At 45.4% G+C, this 13,866-nt stretch overlaps 1 long non-coding RNA gene across 2 annotated transcripts in view; it reads right to left on the bottom strand.

Moving 5' to 3' along the window:
* LOC311585988 overlaps nucleotides 1-13,866 on the bottom strand; it is a 38,742-nt gene that overhangs the window by 7,039 nt on the left and 17,837 nt on the right. Inside the window, exons 2-3 of one of the 2 annotated variants that reach the window (XR_014775420.1) lie at nucleotides 6,887-6,992; nucleotides 686-723 (exon numbers count right to left, since the gene is read on the bottom strand). This is a non-coding gene — a long non-coding RNA (uncharacterized lncRNA). Of the gene's footprint in view, nucleotides 1-685; nucleotides 724-6,886; nucleotides 6,993-13,866 lie in introns of those variants that run through there. The other variant, XR_014775419.1, reaches the window with a different exon arrangement.

The following is a 13,866-nucleotide window of genomic DNA, read 5'->3' as shown; positions in this document are numbered from 1 at the left end:
CTGGAGGCCACAAGAGGGCATCTTATTCCCTGGAACTGGAGTTAAGGATCATCGTGAGCCACCAAGGGAGTGGAAGCTGGGTCCTCAGCAAGAGCAGCCAGTGGTCTTGACTGCTGAGCCATCTCTCCAGCACACACTCTGGATGGCATCTTTGTTAATTAAGCCTCATGGTATTGTGGCCATGCAGAGAAGTGGAGATGGTTTCCCCAAGGAGAGTTGTGGTGCTATGCCACTGGGACCACAAGACTCATAAGCCTAGGGAGGAGTAGTCACACTGTGTGCTGTAGTAAGGAGAGAAAGAGAGCAAGCTAAATCTTTAGGTCTACTTCCAATATTCTGAGGATTGACCTATAATGAGCCACGCATTCTCTGCTTATTTATTTAGGGAGATAACACATGCCACAGCTCTTGGGAAGAGGTCGGAGGACAATTTGTAGGAATCTTATCTATCTTTCCACTCTGTTGGTCTCAGGGATGGAATTCAGGTCATCAGACTTGGGCACCTTTGGGCCATTTCACCACTCCGTCCATGCATTCTCTCGGCTCCAGATATTGCAGAAGATGTAAGAAAAAGACATTTCAAAGAGAATCTTTTTAACTAACAAAGAAGAGTGAGTTGGCGGGGTGTGTGTGGGGGCTAGTGTGAAGTGTGTATAATAGTCTCTCGGACAACTTACACTCATACCCACTAAATGCCCTTGGACAGCAGGCCACATGTACAACCTGTAACAAAGCACAGAGATTCAGTGTCACCCTCCTAATATGACAATGAGTCTCCCCTCCCCACCCCAGGTCATGTGGTGCCCTGTCAACCTGAGATCAGTGGCTACTCTGCATTTGGTTTCTTTCTGCCATCAGTCAAGCTCAAGTTTAAAGTCCCCCAATCATTAAGCTCTGGTCAACACTGACAGTCAATTAGAACTCAAGTTCTGGGACCAGCAAGATGGCCCAGTGGGTGCCAGTTTGTGCAGCCAAGGCCAAGCCTGACCAGAGTCTGAACCCCAGGACCCACAAGCACGAGGGAACTGATTCCCACACTTGTTTTCTGACCTCACACGCACACTGTGGCACATATGCCCATACACACACTAAATGAATGTAATTTTACAATTTTAAGAAATTCCAGACCCTTGCTCAAATTACTGTTTTTCCTCTCAAGGTCAAGGCACCGCATCATATTTGGCCCTGCGCTGTTGCGTTTTCAGTGAAGGAATTGCCGTGGCTTCTGGTGCCATCGCTGTCTCTTTCTTAGATGTCAGTATCAAACTTTCTTGCTTTTTTTTTTTTTTTTTTTTTTTTTTTTTGGTTTCTTGCTGAAAGGGCAGCTTGGCTTCCTTGGGAGGTTTCTGGGGCATTCTACATAAGCCATCACCGGCCGCCTCCAGTGGCTCCGATACACTGCCAAGTAAATTACAAGTTCATTATAGAGTTCAGTAGCTCTGAAGGCAGAACAATTGACTGTCTCTTTTTTTTCTTTCTCTCTCTCTCTCTTTTTTTTTTTTTGGTTGAGACAACACAGCTGTGAAATAGCCCATGAGGTTCTGAACCTGTGTCCATGAAGGAAAGCCACAAGCACTCCCACTGCCACAGTCCCGCTAGGCACTGAACACCACATTGTTAAAGCCCATGACGTATGTGTGTGTCAGTTCATCAGTTCCACACAGCCTCTGGACGAGTGCATTTGCCAAACATAAAAACGAAACTGTCCTCGTGTTAATAGCTGTAGAAAGAGCCTCAAGCGTTGCATACCCAGACAGGTTCTCAGTCCTTTCCAATTTCTTTTCAAATCATTTCAGATCTGTTTTGTTAGCTTCTGTATGCTGCATGTGTGTCTGTGTACCATACGTATTCCCGGTGTCCAAGGAAGCCAGAAGGCCTAGGATGCCAGATTGCCTGGACTTGGCATTACAGATGGCTGTGAGCTGCCACGGAGATGCAGGGACTCTAACCTGGGTCCTCTACAGGAGCAGCCAGCTGGTGCTCTTTACCTCTGAGCCATCACTCCAGCCCACCTCTCCGGTTTCTTGATGCAGGTACCAAACATCAGACAGCCCAGTATTACTAAAGGACTTCTTTAATTGTTATTGTCTCACACACACACACACACACACACACACACACACACACACACACACACGTGCACATACAGAGTTTGCTGAGTCCACTTAGTATGTGCATACATGTGTATATGCTTAGGACCGAGCAACCTATCAGGAGGCTCTTCCCTGGAGAAGACTGACACCGCCCCCCTCTTTCAGCAGCTACATAAATGGTCTCTTTTTATTTTATTACTAGCTTTAATGGATGTCACCCCATTCTCATCCAACGCCCGTGGTCCATCTTCTCTACAACACGGTTGCCACGATAATGCCACACGGAAGTGTGTTTTCTGCATCTGACTTAATTTGCACATCATCCACATTATCTCTCCAGTGTCAGGATGTCCTTCCTTATGCGAGGGCTGAGTGATGTAAATTAGGCCCGCCGTGATGGTAAGCATATGGAGGCTTCTTGGGAAGTTAAAAATAGAAGAGTCATACAAGCTAACGTTCTTACATCCGAATATATATCCAAAGAAATGAAATTACTGGGTAAACAAGATGAGTGTGCGCCCACACGCCCTGCAGCCATTGTTCACAATAGCAACGTGGAACCAACCTAAAGGACCATGGATGGTTGGATAAATAAAGGCACACACACACACTTGTTGTTTGTTTTATGAAACAGAGACTGTGTTTTGAATTCTTAATGTTCTAGCTATAAATAAAAAGAATCGTGTGACTTTCACAAATAGAATGTACTATAAATTGTATTTATAGAAGTCAGATTTCACTGTCATAAAGTGCCATACCCATCTGCTGTGTGTTTATCTGCCCATCCAGGCATTAATCTCTGCATGTGTAAAGATATGGAATAGAGCGATGGATGGAATCACGTTCTCCAGTGGGAAGGGGCGGAGACTTGGAATTTTTTTTCTCCCTGTGTCTATAAATTTTATAATGGGGTTTACATCCTTTTCCATAAAAACAACAGAGCTTAAGAAAGCAACACCTTCTATTCAGCTAACAGGGAGGGCCACAGCAGGGCCAGAGGGTTAGCCTGAGAGGTGCATTTTATACAAGCAGCCAGGAGCCCTGGAGAGGAGGAGGCGGCCTTGGCCCTTGCTCGGGGCAGGAACCTATGCACAGCCTGGAAAACAAAGGTCTCAGGAAGCCCAGAAAGGGAAAACTGCCAGGCAGGTGCCCAGGAACCTGTTGGAAGGGGGCAGGGAGAACCCGTGTCACAAGCTGGTCTGCCAGCGCCACCTAGTGGACATATCTGGACTGTCGCCTATGACTCCGTCCCTTGAGAAAGACTGAGCCAATTTTGTAGGAAAAATGGATGGATCTGGAAAGTGTGTAATATTAAGTGCTGTGGCCTAAACTCAAAGACAAAACAGCATGTTTTACTTTTCATATGAGGGTCCTAACCCTGTCGTGTGTGTGTGTGTGTGTGTGTGTGTGTGTGTGTGTGTTGTGTTGTGTGTGTGCTTGATTGTAGGTAAACCCTAAATGCTTGGGAAGAGACCAAGAGCAAGTAAAAAACAGGTGCCAAGGAAAGGTATATGTCACTTGAAAGGGAGCTGATGGGGGTGGGGGTCAGGAGCATTAAGCAGTGCGGGAGGTGAGTGGGAAGGAGAACCTACTAAAACACACCTCGTTCAGAAATACCTAATGCCAAATAATGCCTCTTATAGTCATTTAAAAGTAAAATGAAAGTTGAAAGCGTCATTCTGAGAGCTGGAGGAAGGAGGAGAGAGAGCACTGTCTCCTGGTTTGAGAAGACCTTGCACCTCAGCGCTCCCCGAGCTGTGCTGTCAACATAATCTGGTCATGGAGTTGGGGAGGAACTCAGGAGGTCCCACCTATCCCTAAGGATTTACAGCTGCGTTGTGGGGGGGGGGCGAGGTCAACTGAGCGGGGGCGGGGGTGGTCATTATCTTCACTGGTGTAGCCCTGGTGAGGTGCACATACATTCTATCAATAACCCGGCCACTGTGCTCTAACGAAACTCATTAGGTGAAAGGAGGGTGGGGACGGGGACGTGAGAAGGAAAACTACTTGAGAGGTCATCAGAAGGAGTGGGAAGGGGGAGGGGGACAAGAGAGAGTAACAAGGACCGAATAAGATCAAGATACATTGCACATACCCAGGAAAATGCTATTATAAGGCACATTATGAATAATTAATATATGCTAATACCAATAAAAGACAAAGGACAAAGGCACATCATTTTGACTAGTTGAGAAATTAAAGCCAGTTAAAAATCAGTATTGCAAGCTCTGCAGTAAACTAGGTCGAAAAAAACATTGGGAAAATCCTGTTGCTTGCTGTTTGCTTCAGGTGAGGCTGGCTTGCAGCTGATGTACTTGGGGGTGGTGATCGGGTGCGGAGGGATTGTAAATTCTAAGTCCACCAACCTGTTATTAGATGCATTTTATTTCATCGTTATTTCGAGCCTTTCCTTTTAGCCATGCTGGAATACCCTGATAACATAAAAATGAACTCAAATAAAAGGGCTCTGGCCTCCCTTAGCCACAAACATTTCCATAGTTCCCCAGTTCTGAAGAAAAGATTGTGCTCTTTCAAATAGCAGAGACCCAAAGCTCCCTAGAGTCCAAGGTTCAGATCAGGTATTTCTAAGTAGAAGCTCAAAGTTGTAAAAAGATGCACTTGGAGCAGCCAGGGATCTTTCAGGGCTCGTGACATAAGCGTAGTTATGAATGCTCAGTGACAAACAACCTGTCTCACCTATCAGCAGTATGGGTAATCTTTTAAAGAAAACAAATACAGAACCCTGATTATTTCACCAACTATAAAGATATGCAAGCCAGGAGCATCAAATTCTTCAGTAATTGTTTTCAAGTTTGCCTTTCAGGGCTGATAGCCCCACAAAACAGAACAATTCCAGGAAGAAACCGTTGATGGATTGGCTGCTCTACTGGCTGTTTTGGTAGAATGAGTCATAAAAATTAACAGGCTGACAAACGTGACATGTCACACCTATGTCCGACAAGCACCCAGACTTAGACTATTTTGTTCCTTTGACAGAAACCATCCCTTTCTCTCCTGAACTTTCTCAGATGGGTCTATTCCCCCCACCCCCCATAGAGGGCTGGGGATTAGTTCCCAGCACCCACACCAGGTGGCTCACAACCTCTTGTAACTCGAACTGCTGAGGATCTGATGCCCTCTTCTGGCCTCCTTGGGCATTGCATTCACATGCAGATACACACACAGAGACCTACACAGACTCATACGTTAAAAAAAAAAACTCTTAGAAATTATTACTAGATCTTTAAAAGCTTTAGTTTTGATTGTGTCCAGATCCAGCTGGTTATCCTGTTTGTAGTCTGCTATCTTAGTTCCTAAAGGTGCTTTCTCATATTATTTGTAAAAGTTGTATATTTTCCCAGCTTTGCACAGACATGGAGATGAGGGGTTTCCAGACCAGCCTACTGAGGGAGATTAGTCATATTGGGGGGGCTCTGGGTTTGATTAAGAAGTCTTCCCTTGATGAATAAGGCAGTTAAGTGATTGAGGATGAGTCCCAACATCAACTTCAGGCCTCCATGTGCACATATGCACTTGTATGCCCATATACATGCAAAAATGTGCATGCATGAAATTAAAAAAATCATTCCTCTCACACATATGTGTAGATTTCCCTAAGACTGGGGCATAAACATAAGATTAAATCATACAAAGAACAGTTGGTCACCACCTGAAGTAACAGAAGGAATGAAGGGCTAGGCACTGATGAACATCTGAGGGACAAAGACCTTGCTCAGCTGGGGCAATGTCATTTTTAGGTTCAGACATGTTCTTAAAACCTACCCAGGTGGAGAAAGGACTGGTTGCCGAAGAAACCGGTTTTTTCAAGTCCTTGTCCATCACACCAGAAAGGCTGTCATTGAGACCCAAGAAGGCAGGATGACTCCATGGACACAGCAGCAGGTACTATAGCCACCTGCAGACCCGTGCTGAAGATTCTGCAGCCACACAGGGAGGGAGTGGGAGACCTTCTCAGATGGCGTTTCCTGCACCTCCCAGTTCTCACCTCCTGGGGAGACCATGGCACATCTTCCAAGGCTCAGACTCACTCTAATTCAAGTGTCATCCTGAGTGGCCTGTGTAGGTAGCTTGCTAGGATGCTATGCTGGGTCCACAACTCCCAGCATTGTCATGCTTTTGTGACCCACCCCCACAAAAGTGCACCATTGCTTCGAGAAGCTTCTAGAAGTTTCCCAGAGTTGCCTCTAACTATCTTCATAAGTAGAGCTTCAGCCAAGCTCAAAGAAGTGTCATCCTTGGCAGGAGAATAGGGCAGACACACAGGCAGCTTAATGGGCTCTGGGACCCAGTCCAGCTTCCACCGGTCAATTCCCTACAAGGTTCTTTGAGTCCATCTGTACGCTAAGCATTTCTAGTCCTCAGGCCACTGGGCAAAGCTCAGAGTGGCACCAAACAACAAAGGGTTGATTCTTGGGCATCTAGAGCCTCTGTCCCCAGCACACACTCCTGACACACTTCAGTGAAACCATCTTCTCCAAGTGCATCACTTGGACCTGATAGGAACACAGATGGGGACAATAAAAGACAAGGGGTCCCCATGAGCCACTAGGCAATGACACAAATGAAGAGATTAGTACAATAGGCCCTGAATGGCTTCCCAGGAGTCCTTATGGAAATCTGGAAATCGGGTAAGCAAAACTCAACCACTGTGTTTTCTTTGCTTGAGTCACAGCGTTGGAAATCAGGTTACAAAGTGCTTTATGCCGCTTTGCATAAGACACCCACTGAAAGACAACCTGGTGACACTTTAAAAAAAAAAAAAGCCAACTTACCTTGGCCACTGGAAAAAACGCTAACAGAGACTGGTGAGAGCCTCAGCAGGGTGTTTCATTTGCCAGTCCACTTCTATATAAGATTCAATCGAAGAAACCATTTTCTCTACAAAACAAACATTACTGTTCAACTTAAAACCCAGCAATGAGCAGAATGTCTGGAATATAGTGTGTTACTTTAGTTCTTCTCTTGTCAAGCAAGAGGAAGATTACAGCTTGATCCCATCTTGGGGGGCCCCCTCCAAAGCTATTTTCCTTCTACATCCCCAAACCATCCTCTGCTGCCATACACAGGCTATGTCCAGAACCACTTACTGTTCTTTCCCCTCTGGGGCAGAGGAGACCTTTCATTCTGATCTTCATTTGCCCCATTTCCCATTCACCATAACCCAACCCAATATTCCCCCTTTGGTCACAACACTCTGAGGTGAGCATCTGTGGAGTGGTCCTAATGGCAGCCGGCAGAGTGATGCTCTTCTTACAAATGCTGAGAGTTGATGGGTATCTGTGGATGTGGGTCTCAGGTAGGGTCTAGACATGCCAAGTTGTTAAGCACTGTCCTGACAACATTGAATATATAATTGCAAAGAGTCATAGGCTACTCTGCCCAGCTCCCTTCCCTCTAGAATTTAGAGCTTTGGAACATTCCAGACAAATATGCTTTAGGTGACTTGGTGACTGGATCTCAGTAAAAAGGAATAGATAGCTGTGGGAAAAAAAAAGAGAGGACATAGAAAAGAGGAATGAGGTGAAGCGGAGAAAGGAGACTAGAGAGAGAAAAGAGAAATAAAGGAGAAAGAGATGGAGAGAGAGAAAGTGGAGATAAAGAAATGAGAGAAAAGGGGAGAGAGAGCCAGGGAAGGACAGATGGAGAGGGACAACAAAGAGGAAAGAGGAAAAAGAGATAGGGAGATGAGAGAAAGAAGAAAGAGAAGAAAGAAGAGATAAGGAAGAACCAGAGAAAAGAGAGGGGCTAGAAAAACAGAGAGAAAAGATCTAGGGCAAGGTTAGAGCTTTCAAAAGAGCTGCCTCTCAGAGAATTGCATCGCGCATGCATGGTTGAGCCAATGGTCTTCAGAAAGGCCTGAAGGTCACCCTACAAGGAAACTCCTGAAATTGAGAGTGGACAGACTGCCCAGAACACTGTCCAGCCCTTGGGGTATTGTTGTTCCTTTAGCACTGGCATTAGCACTGACCAAAAGTCACGTGAACAATGGCTGCATTAAATCAAAGTCCCCTGGACGGAAACTGCTGGACTCTTGCTGCAGTTGTAGCATGAATATCAATGACAGTGGGGGTTGAGGGGGAAGGAAGGCAAGACCATCCTGCAGTGTTTGTGAGGCCTGGCCTGTCATCTTGTCTCCGTCATTAGCTTTGTGTGATCCCCACCCCCAACTAAGTAAGTCACCTGACTTCTGGAAACTCCATGTCCCCATTAGCCAGAAGAAAAAGAGGTTCAATTAGAGCCATGGCTTTTAGACCATTTTAAATTGCTCAGTGTTGTCTTGATTTGAAATTATTTATGCTGTTTGGGGCCATGAAATCGTTCAGAGCCATGGGGTTGCATGCACATTTAACGTCCAGCAGTACCAACAATAGCAAGTGTGCATGGGCTGCCAAGAGAGCAGCCTAGGAGGGAAACAATGGGGAGAGGGAAGAAAGGAAGGGAAGGTGGGGGGAGAGGGGGGAAAGGGAGGCAGGGAGGCAGGGAGGAGAGGGAACAGAGGGAGAATTAACTAAGCACAGAGGAAAGAAACCTTGCTTTACCTATGATAAATGCCCAGTGTTGACTCTGGATGAGCAGGTGGTCCTGTCACTCTTGGTGTGTAGATGCTCCTGGTGATGTGAGCCTCTACCTGGAGGCCAAGTGACTTTGAGGTTTTATAGCTTTTCCACCTAGGTCTCTCATCAGGTGCCCAGCTCACACACACTCCAAACCCATGTCGCTCTTCTGCACTTTCAGATGCTGGGGGCACCGAGGTGCGTTGTGTTTGCTGTGCCTCAGCACCCCCAGAAATGGGCTTTGATGATTTGTTTTACCTCTAGGATATTTCAGCCCATGAGCCAACATTAGGACACTGTACCTCTCCGTCTCAATGATGGCATCATCTATCTCACTGTAACACTGCTGCTGTTTGAATATCAGACCAGGGAGCCCACAGCTCTGCCATGTTGATGTCTTTTAACTTGGGACCCCCAGAGCACATTTGTATAGCCTTGTGTCCTGTGGAATAGAGTGGGATAGCTTTGAACAGCCCCTTCTTTTAGCTTATCTGATTTCATTACAATTCCGTTATTTTTTTTCCACTGTGCATATTTAAGAGATGTGGGGTGGTATTCTGTAACACGATCTATCAGGAGCATATAGGGTCCCTTATATTTGTGCTTCAAACTCTTGTCACCCATTGCACTGCGAATATTTCAGATCCTTCTCATTCCCTGCTTTGATTCCAATTCTTAACCTAAACTTGTTGAGAATGAGACCTCGAAAGTCCTTTGCTTAATTGCTTCCTCACACAGGGAAATCCTGCCTCTCGGCTGAGGTGCCCTAACCAACTCACACTAGCTTCCCTCAAAGTCCATCATCATTAAAGCCTCTATGGACTATAACTTCATGTGGACCAAGTCACACCCAGCTTCCTGCTCCAGCTGAAGCAGCTGGCCCTGTGCCCGACACCCTGTAGGAATTAAATCCACCACGTTGGTTTAATTGATTGAACAGATTCAATTTCCTAGCAGGACACTCTGCAACATTCCAGGGATGTAATTTTCCTTCTGGGAAACAAGAAGCCAAAATGTTAATTGAGCCTGGAGCTACCTTCTCATGTCTGGCCGGTAAATATCATGTATACACTCTGTTTCCGCTCCTGATTAGAACATTAATTCTCAACTGACGGCAATTTGGCAAGAAGCTGCAATGTCTAGAGAGTCACGTTTGGGTGTCGCCCTGGGTGGGGGCTGCTGGCCTCTCTCGTGGAGAGTGGCCAGAGGCAGCTTGTGACATAGAGCAGTGATAACAGCGAAGTTGAGAGCCCTGCGCGTAAGTGGACATTTGTACACAGCCAGAGGCTACCACTGCCCTTTAAGTCACGCTGGGACTGAGTTCCCAGCATCCCTTCTGGGAGGGATTTTAAGCACAGATCAAGGACAGGGGCCCTAGACGGTGCCCGGTGGAATGCAGAGCTAGTGAGCATGAGGCAAATATACCAGGAGAAACTTCCGGACTGTGGCTCAAAGAACAGGACTGAGACGGAAGAGAACTCCTCCTACGCAGGGATGGCCTGATGGCAGGGCAGCGGGTGAGTTCTGGTAGGCAGGAAAGCGGAAGGAAGAGCTGGCCAATGACAGGAACTGATTGGAGAGTGAGAGGAGGGAAACTGTGGCCCCACTGTGCCCACCATCAGATGGGGGAGGGTATGGAATCTAGGGATTCTGTGACTTTCCAATTGCTTTCCACCAAGTATCCACACACAGTATTTTAAAAAAAAATCCACATTTGTTGTATTATTTTTAAATTAACGGTGACCAGTGCATCTAATTTTAGACATCACTGTGGTGCTTCCACATACACATATATTCTTTTACTCTTCCCAGCCCCGTCACCATCTTATCTTGCTACCCCTACCCCGATTCCTATCCCTTCCTTTTCCCTAATAGTCCCTCTTTTATCTTTGGGTTCTCTTTCCTATTCACCTATTCTCATTTGAGCAAAGCCATGCAGTAACTCTCGCATATCTGACTTATTCCATCTCGTCCACTATGCAAACTCCATTTTTCCTTCCTTGTGACTCAATTATACTCCATCATGTATGCACGTGCTACCTACCTTCTTGTTGCTATGAGAGACGATCTGACAGAAGGAACTGAAAGGAAGGATCATTTTGCTAATAGCCCATCCTGGCAGTGAAAGGAGAGTGAGGTAGGTGGGTGGGTGGCTTGCGTGATCTGTGGTGACAAGGACTTGTGGCAGACCTTGCATCAGGAAGCAGGAAGAAGAGCAGTCACGCTGTGAGCAGAGCTGCTCTACAAACCTCAGATGTCTGGCTGGTGACTCTCCTCCACCCCATCTCTAGCCCCCACAGGCTCTACACCCCAGCACTCAGACACAGAAGCCAGCGGTGCCATCCCACAGTCAGAGCATGCAAGGCCAAACAGAGTGCTCTCCTCGATTCCTGTTTTCTCTGAGACCCCAGACCGAGCATCTCCCAAGGCTAAGCTTACAGTGGGGTGCTGGCTAAACTGTGGATCCTTTTGTAACTCCAGGTTGGGAAGGAGCTCCTTGTTAGCCTGCCCAAGCTCCTGTTAGAGTTCACCACCTCATTGCTGCAGAAATAGTGGTGGCAATGTGGCAGAAGAGCCAACTGCTTGAGAGCTGGCCTCGAGGCTCTCATTTTTATGGGACCTCTGAATAGGTCGGGCCAGCAAGATAATCCCCTTTTGGTTAAGTTACAGCTCATGCCTCGAGATTTTTAGGTATGTACGAACAAGCCTCCACCGTTGTCTAATAAGATGATGTGTTCAAAATGGCTCCATCCCTACACATTAGCCATATTGCCAGAGACACAGGTGAGTCACGTGTGCTGTTCACACTCAAGTGAGAAGTGTACACGCAGGCTGGCTCACTAGACTATCTACTTCTATCACAACTATTTAGAATACTCAATAATTGGCCCCGCTGGTGGAGAAAATCAAGTTCTTAATCCAGTGTGATCTCTCAAAACTCTTTTTTTAAAAAAAAACCAAAAGGGACAAATAATTTCCAAGCAAAATAATGAGACATACAAATTTGAGGAATATTGATTAAAATATATAACAAAACCTAACAAGTAAAAATTTATATCTGATAATCAATCTGCAATTTCTAGGCATTCAATGAAGCATAAAAATATGAATCATATGAAGCAGGAAAATCAACCATTTAAAAAAGAAATCAAAAGCCAAGTATAATGAATGGTGTATGCTAGTAATCTCAGAATTCAGGAGGGTTAGCAGAACGATTGTTTCAAGTTAAAGGAGAACTTGTGCCTAGATAGTAAGACTCTGCCTCAAACATAAACAAACAGAGATCACAGATAACTTGAAACGGTATCATGGATTTAACGTTTGCCATAGCAATACTATATAAATAAAAAAAATTGTAGTATAAGCAATACATAGGTCATGATAAATAGAACTTAAATTGGTGATGTGTTGAATTCCTAAAATATAAGCTACATGCATGAGTGAAAATATTGGATTAAAAACAAATTATAACCCCAAATTATACATTTCATAATCAGGTTACTGATTCAAAAAAAAAACTTAGAAGAGGAGAAACATAGGGAGGAAAAACATGAAGATATGTTCTGAAGAAGAATGCGCAGAACTGCAGCCACTCAGGGTGAGGCCTTGATAATCAGCTGATCTGAGAGGGACAAGCCCACCATGGGTAGCATCATTCCTGAGGTAGGCTGTCATTGGCTGAGTAAGGAAGTTGACTCAGCCTGAACCTGTGAGTGAGCCTTGCAAGCAATCGTTTCTCGCACCTTTTGCTTGAGTTCCTGTGCTGACTTCCCTCAGCTCTGGGCTAGGACCTGGAAGTGTCCCTCAAACAAGCCGTCTCCCCCTTTAAGCTGCTCTTGGTCATGGCTGTTTATCGCAGCAACAGAATGAGCCCATACTATTCACACTGGTGGGAAAAGTTACTCACTACCTTGTAGAACAAAGGCAGAAAAGAATCAAGGAGGAACACACACAACCTCCAATTAGCTTGGTAAAACTCCCTCCTAAAATAGCCAAGGCAATGAGTCTTAACTACAGAGTCAACAAACTAAGACACTGAATAGACAGGCAGTCATCATTTCCAGTGCCCGTCTATGACCTTGCATATTTCCTTGATTGAAAAGTTGGGGGCTGGAGAGATGGCTCAGCGGTTGAGGGCACTGACTACTCTTCCAGAGGTCATGAGTTCAGTTCCCAGCAACCACATGGTGCCTCACAACCATCTATAATGTGATCTGAAGCATACTGTATACATAATAAATAAATCTTTTAAAAAATGAAAGAAACAAAGAAAGAAAAGTTGGGAGCCACAGATTTCCCATTTGGCTGATTTTGCTGTGTTAATTTATCTCAAATACATTTATTTTTCCTGGCATAAATGCTCTAGGAAATCCTCCCTCTGTCTCTTTAATAGGCACCTAGCAAGCATGCTTACCCACTGCTTTACTTGCAGCTAGTAGCAGAATGATCTTGCAGCATCTCTGCCTTGCTCTTTTTCTTCGCATTACCAAGCATTTTCAAGTAAGATCCACCTCTATTCCTGGTGTGAGTAGCCTCACTCATGCCTAGCCAGCACTTTCCCAGAGGTAGATATAATAAGCGCTGATAATGAGCACTTCCTCGGCTGCCGAATCAATGGCAATTTCTCACATTAACAATTTTGTTCTCTCCGCAGCTTTAGTAGATTTTTTACGGAGTCTCTGTGATAAGCCTGGAGGCAGCTTTGGCAAAGGCTGTACAACCTGCATCTTTTTGACAAGAGCACAAATCCTTCCAGGAAGTGGTGGTTCAGAATCGTCTTGATTCCCTAACTGTGGCTTTTAAAACTCTTTGTTGCTGTGACAAAAACACCGCCAGCAAAGACAACTCATAGAAAATTTTGTTTGGCTTACGTTTCCAGACTAAGAGTCCATTATGGTGAGGAGTCGTGATAAGAAGTGGCCAGAGCAGGAAGCTGAGAGCTCACATCTTTAACCAGAAGCACAGATAGAGAACAGGAAATGAGATGAGGATACAAAACCCCCAAAGCCTGCCCCTACTGATGTACTTCCTCCAGCAAGCCTCCACCTCCTAAAGGTTCCACAACTTTCCTAAACAGCGCCACCTGCTGGACACCAAGTGTTCAAATACCTGAGCCTGTAGGGGACATTTCTCACTCAAGCTACCACAGGAGTTGTGCCCTTTTTTGATGCTTCACACAATCTTGATCAAAATAAAAC

This window comes from Acomys minous, assembly GCF_964271855.1.
Source record: "Acomys minous genome assembly, chromosome: 16".
NCBI lineage: Eukaryota > Metazoa > Chordata > Mammalia > Rodentia > Muridae > Acomys > Acomys minous.
Note: the sequence above shows the minus strand (reverse complement) of the source record. Positions and strands in the feature narration are given on the sequence as shown.